The sequence below is a fragment of the Fukomys damarensis genome, unplaced genomic scaffold (genome assembly GCF_012274545.1).
Source record: "Fukomys damarensis isolate Sample0158 unplaced genomic scaffold, DMR_v1.0_HiC HiC_scaffold_28, whole genome shotgun sequence".
Taxonomy (NCBI): domain Eukaryota; kingdom Metazoa; phylum Chordata; class Mammalia; order Rodentia; family Bathyergidae; genus Fukomys; species Fukomys damarensis.
This window is the reverse complement of record NW_022900940.1, coordinates 12357225-12367613: the sequence shown is the minus strand read 5'-3', so window position 1 is coordinate 12367613 and position 10389 is coordinate 12357225. Positions and strand designations below refer to the sequence as shown.

Here is a 10389-nt window from a genome sequence, read left to right as displayed (position 1 = left end):
GGGTCTGTCATAATTTCCATATTCTCTCTATTCAAATGGAAAGTTACTTGGCTGACTCTACTCCCTGTGGTATATAATTTGGGACATGATATGTCAGCTCAGCTAAACATTGCTTTATCATTAAAATTGTTGACCATTTCAAGTTAGTACTGAACTAGATACATATGCTTATTTTCTATTCTCCAGTCTATGAGGGAAAAAGCACAAAAGAAAGAGCTTGGCTTTGGAGTAAAGTCAAGGGAAAAATGACAATTTAAATCAGCATTTTGTAAAATTTTGTCTTGATCCACCAGTATTGGAATTACCCGAACAGCTTATTAACTACACACATTCCCAGGATTTACCCCAGATCTATAGAGGCAGAACATGGAAACACAAATCTGAGTCATTTAAATAAATTGCATGGAGCAATAAATAATCTATACCAGGTTCCTGCTATAACAAGCCACCACAAATGTGGTGGCTTAAAACAACAACAATATATTTTCTTGCAGTTCTGGAGTCCAGAAGTTTGATACCAAGTTGTGAGCAGAGACATCTTTTTTTTCTGAAGACTTCAGGGGAGGATATGTCCCAGGCCTTTCCCTCAGTTTCTGGTGCTAGCTACTCCGGATGTCACTTAGATATGTCATTACAATCTCTGCCCGTATCTTCACATAGAGGTAGGTATTCTCTGGTGTGTGTGTATGTGTGTGTGTGTGTGTGTGTGTGTGTGTGTGTGTGTTCTTTTCACATAAGAATGGCAAACTGGGAGTGGTGGCACATGCCTGTAATCCCAGTACTTGGGAGCCTGAGGCAGGAGAATTGCTGTATGAGATTAGCCTGGGCTACATAATGACTTCAAGGCCAGTCTGAACTACATAGCGAGACCTTGTCTCAAAAAGCAAAAAAAAAAAAAAAAAAAAAAAAAAAATAAAAAGGGGCAGTCGTCTTATTAGATGAGGGCAACACCTCCCCCCACCAGACAAATATCACTGCCTTCTAACTTGATTATATCCGAAAAACCCCTCTTTCCAAATAAGGTCACATTCACAGTTATTGGAGAGCAGGACTTTAACCTACTTTGGTAGCCCTCAATTCAATCCAGAACAATATCTCTATATATTTTCTGATAACAATTTTATATTAGTAGATGCATGTTTTACATTGTGATGGGAAAATATAGCCAAATTTATTAGAAATAAACATTCAAGTAAAGGTAGAGGTACTACTTTATCTTTCTTGGTAGTCACTTGAAATTCTGAAATCTTAGTGTGCTTTTAGTCATGAAACTTCCTTCATAATAAAGAACTCAGATTTTTAAAACAACAAATTTTCAACTAGTTGGAAAATAGTGGTAAATTTCTCTGCTTTGAAATTTATCATGTAGGAACACTTTTTAAAAAAATCTTGCCCATTTATTCAAAAGTATAAAATGCCATTTCTTATATTCTAGGCACTGTTTAAGGCTCTGAAGATACAAAAGCAAGTGATTCACAAGGTGTTATCATTGTGCGATCTCTATACTATGTGAAAACTGTTAGATATCACACATGGCAAGTGTTGTGATCAAAGTATAGAAAACTATGAAGGAACTTGACAGGAGAGAGAGATTAAAAAAATGGTCAAAGAAGACTTCCTCAGGGCTAAATTGAGTAGAGATTTGAAGGAAAAGTAAAAATTTTGTCAAATGAAAAGAGTGCAGGGGTGGAATAAAAGATAGTTTCTAGGGCTGGGGATTTAGCTCAGTGGTGCCACTGCCTGCCTCACAAGCTCAAGGACCTGAGTTCATTCCTCAGTACAAAAAGCAAAGCAAAACAAAACAAAACAAAACAAAAACCTGCTTATATATCCAGAAAACCTCTGGGAGTTTTCTAAGGTAGAGAAAGAGGAAGGATAAACTAGTCATGGCTGATGGTTCACAGTATCTGGTATTGACTGAACAAATTTTGGGTACCCACCCAAAATTGATGTATTAAAACCCTAATACCTAATGTGACAGTATTAAGAGGTGGGGCCATGGAGGTGCCTAGGATTAGACTGAGGCATGAGAATAGGACCATCATGATGGCAGTAATGCCCTTCTAAAAAGAAGAAGAGCCGTGAAAGCCCCTATTCCTTTCCCTACTCTCTCTGCAAGCATATGCACCAAGCATATGTGTACATGCCCAAAAGGGGCAGGCTCAAGTACAATGGATTGAAAGTTTATGTCTTTCCTTTTGTTATGATTTGGATCTGAAATGCCTCCCAAAATCTGAAGTGTTGGAGGTTTCATCCCCAGTATAGCTGGGTTCAGAGGTGAGGCCTTAAAGGAGTAAGTGGCTCAAGAAGGCTTTGACCTCACCAACATATTAATCCAACGATAGATTTGTACCTGAATGAGCTATTTGCAGGTGGTGCAAATTTTAGTAGGTGAAGTCTAGTTGGAGGAGGTAGGTCATTTGAGTTGTACCTGTGAAGGGCATATTGCAGACTTGTTCTCCTCTTGCTCCCTCTGGTTCCTGGTCTTCATGATGTGAGTAACTTTGCTCCTCCATATGATCTCCACCATGATGTTCTGTCTCACCACAAGTGAAGAAACCACAGAACCAGTTGATCAGGGACTGAAACTTCTGAAACCATAAGCCAAAATAAGGCTTTCCTCTTTTTGTTATTTTCCCAAGGTATTTTTTAACAGCAATAGAAAGGTAACTAATGCACTCCAATAACTATATTGAAATCCTTCTGCTAAGGTGATAGTATTAGGAAACTGAGCTTTTGACAGGTGATTAAGTCATGAGATGGAAGCCTCATGAAAGCCCTTTTAAAAGAGGTGCAGGTGGGGCCAGGGATGTAGCTCATTGATGCTGTGCTTGCCTGGCAAGCGCAAGGTACTGAGTTTGATTCCTCATAGTGGGGGGGGGGCGAAGAGGCCCAGGTGGAGAACTCCGTAGCTCTTTCCACCTTGTGAGGACACAAAGATAGCAGTCTCCAACCTGGAATAAGGCCCTTGCTAGAACTCAACCATACTAGCATCCTGACCTTGGACTTCTCGGGCATCTAGAATGGTGGGAGATAGTTTTCTGCTGTTTAAGTCACCAAGTCTTTGATAGTTTATTTTAGCATCCCAAGCTGAATAAGGCAGTAATGAGCCATTCAAAGCCTCTGTATATTGGGTGATTTGTGCAGGTTTTTCTCTGGAATAGTTGGGTAAAGGTTGAATATCATGCAAGGTGAAAATCTTTTTGAAAATTGAAATATCCTCTCTTGTGAAGTTTTTTTTCTAAGTGCTGCATATTAGTGCACATTCTTTCCTTAAAGACTCATAATAGTTTTTTACTATTAAAGGTTCTTAAATATCCCAAAACAAGGAAATCCTTATTACTTTAAATTAGCATTTCCCAAAGTTGTTTGATAATAAAACTCCAGTGTGGAAGTGTGAATCTAAACATTTTCCTAGGCCTGCAGTGGCACAGTCTAGAGCTGGCCACAGGAAAGGGAGCCTGAGACAAAACCTGATCCTTTTATAGTACTCAGGGGGAACCTTGGGGTTAACAAGTGAGACAGAAGCAGAAAGAAAACCAATGAAAAGTATGTTAAAGATCCTTAGTTAGTGATGCTTTGTTTGATAAATAAAATTTTAATTTTAAACTAAATGGTAGTAAAAGTAATACATGTTCCTTGGTAAAAATATTTAAAATAATACATTAGAATGCAAAGTAGAACATGAACTAATTTTATTCATATATATGTTTATTAAACACTTACATGATGCTTTCTACTCCCTTTTTCTGGGTTTTTTTTCACTTGACTATTTTAATGTTTATATGTGTAGAACATTATCACATTTTACTAGCATATCATAATTTATTCACACAATCCTTAAAGATTTTGGAAAATTTATATTCTCTCATTTAAAATAGTGCTGCAGTAATTATCTTTGCACATGTATCTCTGATACCTATTTGAGTAGTTTCTAGAAATGGGAATCCTGTGTTAGATGCAAGGCAGAAATCTCTAGTTGTCTCTCACTATCCATTCTTTCCTGCGTCTTTAATAAACACGATCTCACATTGGCTCCTGGGAGTAGTGCTGTGAACTAAAAGGTTAAACTTGTCCTAGCCTCATTTGTAGGCAGGTACAGACATGCGGCTTACATTTAACCAATGAATACAAGTTCAAGTGTTCCTAACTCTTTGCAGACATCTCCGTCCTAAGGAAAAGGCAAATATTTCTTTGTTCCTTCCTCTTTCATGCTGACTCATCTTAAGCTGACTTGGGTCATGAGAAAACATGCTAAGGACACAAGGGAGCAGCAGGGCTTGAGGAGCCTGTTCTCCTGATAATTTATAGCCACCATAATACCTTGGAAATGCTTTCCCCTGGGTTTCTTTTAATAAAACAGAACTAAGTTTTTAATTTTATTTGACTACTACATTTTTTTCTTGTTGTGTCCTCTCAAATGAAATTCTAACTTATTCAAATGAAACGCATATGGAAAAATTTGGAAATAGTATCCAAATGTCCTGGAAGCAGCTGTAGCAGTAGGCGCTCATCAGTAGTAAGATTGCCTGGAAGAAAATTATAAATGATATGGTAGTTATCATTTGAAGAGTTTTTATAACTTTTTCTTTAGGCATCCAAATACTCATACATCAATAGCAGTAAGTAGAAAGAAGGTAGAGTCATACAAATTTCTATTCAGTTCTTGGCTTGACCACTGACCACTGTTTGACTGGGACCCTAACTAGTTTATAATCTTTTAGAACCTTAGTTTCTTAGTTTGTTAAATGGGATTAAAGCCAGTACCTCTTTGGGTTATTTAAGATGATTAAATAAGATAATGCCTGTAATATATTCAGCATAGAACATGACATCAGATGTTAGCCATTATTATTCTGTAAACAAATTGAGTACCTAATTTTATTATGTGGGATATGACTGTAAATGGCATTGTGTCTGTAATCAGGTAGCACAGTAGAAAAGTTTGGATAAAAAAACTGTCCATCAATAGTGTATCCACTAAGTGAAGAAATCTCTCTTAAAGAAAAGTACACTATCATAGGAATTTGGGGAGGAGGAAATTACTTCTGTTAGGGTCAGGAAAGTCATTGCAAATGATTTAAAAGATGGGAAAAATCCATCCGACAGAAATTTCGGAGGACTTCATTCTAAACCAGGCATCATGGCAGTAGCAAAATGGTGGTTTAAGAAAGTGTGAGTAAACTCGTGAACCAGGTGGATAAGGTACAAGGAATTGCAAGGCAAGCCTAAGAAGGACAACAGAAAGATAAGCCCAATCCTAGAAGACTTGAATTAAACAGCTTGAAAGCTCTTTAATGCCCCGGGGCATCACTGAAGGGCTTTAGCCTGAGTGGAAGGCAGAGAGGTGAAGAGAGGTGTGCTAGATGATCGCCTAACCAAGGTGCAGCAAGGTCTGGATAGAAGAAAGACAGAAGGTAAGGCCCGCAAGCCACTGCCTAGGGTTGTGTTGTCACAATGCAAATGAGTAGAAACATATCCTTGCACAGAACATCAGTCATTTTAATTTTTTCCAATTACCATTTCGGGAAACCAAGAGGCAGAACAACCCTGTGTCTTCCAAGGGTGATAAGTGAGTCAGTAGTGAAACCATTAGCAAGTTGTGTTTGCTTCTTGCTCCTTATGCACAGGGAAAGTATATCTCTTAGCAGTACACTTTGGACTTAGCAGCACTCAAAGCTCTCTATGAATGAACAAACCAAAGTGGAGGGAAAAGTAGAGGTTACGCTGATGTAAGGAAGTGTACATGTGGGACATGTGCCATATTGGTGTTCAGTAAATTGAAAGTTCTCTTCCTCCTGAAATTGAAAATGTGATATGGAGTTAAAATATATTTATATTAGGCATTTAAAGAGGATTTGTATTATAGAAAATGACAGATATGAAAAATAACTTTTTTCTAATACATTTTCATTTCATTACAAACCTGGTGAAAACCTCTTATGTGCTAAGCATTGCTTTTAGGCCCTTGAAATGTTACAACACAGATCTGATGTGAAATTTGTTGTGAAATTTGTTTTACTGTCCTGGCAGTATTGAACCTGGGTAAAGGAAGGAGAGAGGCTGGATAACAAAGCAGTAGTCGAGGTCTTCTTGAAGCTGTCCAGCTGAGGCACTGTCAGAGCCTGTGTAGTTTTCTGTAGTGCACTGTCAGAGCCTGTGTAGTTTTCTGTAGTGCCTAACAAATGATCACAAACTTAACAGCTTCCACCAACATGCATTTATTAGCTACAGTTCCCATAGTGGAAGAGTTCAAGAATGGCTTAGTTGAGTTCTGTCTTAGTTGAGTAGAGAATCTCTGACAAGGCTGCAGTCAAGGTGTGAGCAAAGCTCCCTTGCTTCTGGAGGCTTCACTGGAGAAGAACCTGCTTTCAAGCTCTGTCAGATTCTTGAGAGAATTTACTTACTGTGCAGGTGTAGTGCTGGGAGCTCAGTATGTTTTCAGCTGTCAGCTACGGCTTTCATTACTTTCCTGTCACATGGCTCTCTCCAGAGATAGTTTATATCATCTCAGCTCATTTCTTTAAGGTCAGAAAATGATAAACTCCAGAGCAAGTCTGCTAGGGATCTTTCATTATGTACAGGAGTCATCACAGGAGTGATCTATATTGTCATATTGTGTTCATTAGTAGCATGTCACAAATCTACACCTCCCTCAAACACACATACTCTTGGAGGGGAGGTTCTATGTAAGTATGAACACCAGAAGGTGGGGATTAGTGGGAGTTAAATCAAATTAAAATGAAGAATAGACCCAAAGAATCCCTGAGTGGACAAAGCCAGTTATGCCTCATAAGTGACCATAACCTTAGTTAAATTGCAAACATGGTGAAATTTAACTTGAGCTTTTTCTTGTGAATGCCTAACTTAAAGAAATATAGAATTGAAACATAGGCAATCACAGGCAGTCTTGTAAACAAACTTATAAATTTACAATAGCAAAGCAGTGGTGGTGAACCTATGGCATATGTGTTATTTTTTTTTCTTTTAAGACAAAAGGTGTTAATGTATGAGTTGTCTTTTTCTAAACTAAAATCTCAGTATTCAGGTTTAATTGCCATGTTGGCACTTTGTAGTAACTAAGTGGGGTTTGGGTTGCAATTTGGGTGCTCATCTCTAAAAGGTCCACCATCACTGGAAAGCAACTGTAACTCGTCAAAGATTTCCTTTGCTTTACTGCTGAGTTTGCCAGTAAAAGCTTTTCCTCTGGGTTCCCCAGATGGAACCCCTGGCCACTTCTGGTTGGGAGCTACCGTGAGTTCTTGAGTCATTGTTTGCTAACATAAACTCTTTAAAATGTTATTTATTTTTCTTCAGTTTACTTTTCAATAGTCTATCTACCAGAGAAGGCTTTAGAAAAGTTACTTAAGGTCAGCCTGGAATGTACTGTATCTTACTGAACTTTCAGTACATGGTGAGTAATGAAAGGAGTAAACTTGATTGGACTTCTTTGTTAATTGGATGTGAGGAGCTTGGAGTAGGTGAACTGGAAGCTTTAAGAATGTCTGTGAGATAGTTAGCAAGGGCTAACTACCTGCTGACTCCATTAACCAGGAGATGAAAACAAGTGGAAGAAATGTTGAAAGTTTAGGATATAATAGATTAACTTTGAGACACTATCCAGGTGAAAGAAACTCATAAAGCAATTCTTCTTAACCTTTAGTGGGATATGGGTCACTTAGAAATCACATTTAAATGATTCTAACTGACTGGGTCTAAGATCTTATTTCTAACAAGCACCCAGACGATGTCAATAAGATTTCAGGACCACGCTTGGAGCACTTAGGGGACTGTCCAGGATCAGCACTCTTCAGATATTTTCACTTTGGAAGCACTTAAATAATTTTGAAAAGTTTACCCTCTTCTGCATGTGTAAATTGACAAGTAATATTTCTCATTGTGTTTGAACTGTTAAAAGAATAAAATTTCCAGTTTCTTTTCACTATTTGTATATTAAAATAAAACAGTGACATCTTTCTTTTGAAAGTACTCATAGGCCCATAAATCATAGTAATTTGATTCTCATTATCAGCTATTTCACAATAGACTTAAATAAGACTTTCTTATATTTCCCTCCAAATTACATAATTTTTTTCTCATTGAACTCATATTGTCATCCTACATTTCCCACAAAATTTTATCCCATAAAAATTTCCCATAAAATTTTATTTCCCATAAAATCTTATTTGTGTTGAAAGTTTTTATTGATCATCAATTAACTATCACAAAATAGCCATGTGATTTGAAAAGTTTAAAAATTTAATAATTAAATTAAAGAGCAAAATAAAAGACAGATAATAGGAAGCAAGGATATAAATCTTTGGCAACTGGGCTAGCGACCAAGAAATGGAAGAGGGGGAAAGGGAGGAGGAGAAGGGGACATAAAAACAATTAAAATGTATTCTGTACATGTACCTACTCCCCATGATGTATGTAAATCATTATGTATTGCAAATATGTACTAGTAAAAATAAAAATCAAAACAATGTTTGGAACTTAGGAGAACATAAATTTAAAAATCGGAGCCAAAAATTGTTAGTTACTTTTAGCTTGTTGCTGAGACAGAATGCCCAACACCCGAAGTTAAAGAGGAAAAGGTTTATAGATCACAGTTCACAGCGGTTTCAGTGCATAATCAGCTGGCTCCAAGGTAGGGTGGTAGAGGGGCAACAGTTCATGGCAGTGGAAGACAGCAAAAGCAATGGAGAGAACTTCACTGGGTCTTTCTGCCCCTTTCTTCTTATCCAGGCTGATTAGGGTGGGGTAGTGCTCACACCCTTAATCCTAGTGCCCGTGGGCCTAGCTCCACCATGAACCAATCACACACCAGATCAAGCCACCTCTGCGAAGATTTATGGCATGAGGCTTTGGACATCTGGACACAAACCATAACAAAAATTAAGACCTCCTATTCATAAGCTCTAATTATTGAAATTTTCTTCTGGATTAAATTGTTTGTTACAATAGTTGAAAACTGATCAAAGTAAGACAGGATGCAAATGTTAGTAAGCTCTAAACACAGAATAACTATATCATGTCTTAGTCATTTTCCTTGTCACTAGACACAGTACCAGACACTCATATTGTAAAGGAGGAGAGATTTATTTTGGCTCACAGTTTCATCCCATCATCAGCTGGGTCCCAGGCAGGAGCAGAGGGGCATGGTGGAGGGAAAGGTGCTCGCTCAGCCCAAGTCACTAGGAAGCAGCCAGGGACATGAATACTCCTTCCGGGTCACGCTCGCAGTGACTCACCTCAACTTAGCTCCAGGGGCTGACAGTGCATTCAGCTACTCAGCTTTTCAATGTTTGAATCCATTGATGAATTTAGCACCCTCATGGTCCATTCACCTTTCACACACATGAGAATTTTGGGAGGCATTTTAGATGTAAACTATAACATATTGGAAATTGGAAATGTATTTTTTTTCTTTTTTGGTACTGGGGATTGAGCTCGGGTCCTTACACTTGTGAGGCAGGCAGTGGACTACTGAGCTAAATCCCTGGCCCTGGAAATATATCTTTTATTTAGATGACTGGGACCGGTTTTCTATTATTATTCTTATTTTTGGAATAAGAAATGATTCTACATGTATTCTGTGATTTTTCTGTTTTTAAGAGTAATGTTACTGAATCCTGTGACCACCTTCATAAATATATGCCCAAAATGACACAAAAATTTGTCATCAAAGTAATTTTTAATGATAATGTTAGTGGACAGGTTCCTTAAACTGTTCATCAAATTTGTTGAAAGCAAAGAATTGAAGATTACTAGATGATCTTACCACACCAAGCATCAGGATGAGTGAGAGCTATGTGTTTTGTCTGTTAATTAAAGGGAGAAAAGGTTGGGATGGAAAGTGAAAAGAAAATTGATATATTGCTTACTACAGGCACAGATGATTTGGAAACATTCTCTTGTAACCGTTTGTGCCTACATACTAAGGCAGGAGATTAGAATGTGGCAAACTGGCTGAGTAAGAGGGAGTGACTTGGGACTAATAAAAAATATTATATGCAACTCTTCTGGCCAAAAATCAAGCAGGTTTTTGGATAGGATGAACTAGATCTGATTTCAGCCTGAGTGGGGGGATACAAAAAACAGTGACCGTTAAACTTGTGGCTACTGTGCTTTCACTGTTTTAGTCACTCTCTCACCCTATGAGTGCCTCTCATTTCCTGTCTAATTCTTTGTTTAGAGCAACAAAAATCTACCAAAAAAGATCTGAAAAAGGAGCCCTCTGCACCCCTAAACCCTGCTAACAATATTTGGAATGCGTGTGCATCAGCGTGTGTAAGTACCCCAGTGTGAGGACTCTTGCTGTGGAGGACTGCAAATTCGAAGTGTTTAAGGAACACGAAAGACTGATGATAAAACTAGGCGATAGAA

The 10389-nt window shown here is 38.0% G+C and overlaps 1 long non-coding RNA gene across 1 annotated transcript in view; it reads left to right on the top strand.

Annotated features, from left to right (window-relative positions):
- The first annotated feature begins 519 nt into the window (after positions 1 to 519).
- The window catches only part of LOC117283619, a 47426-nt gene continuing 37556 nt past the window's right edge, over positions 520 to 10389 (top strand). The window contains exon 1 of the long non-coding RNA XR_004514647.1: positions 520 to 662. This is a non-coding gene — a long non-coding RNA (uncharacterized LOC117283619). The remainder of the gene's footprint in view (positions 663 to 10389) is intronic.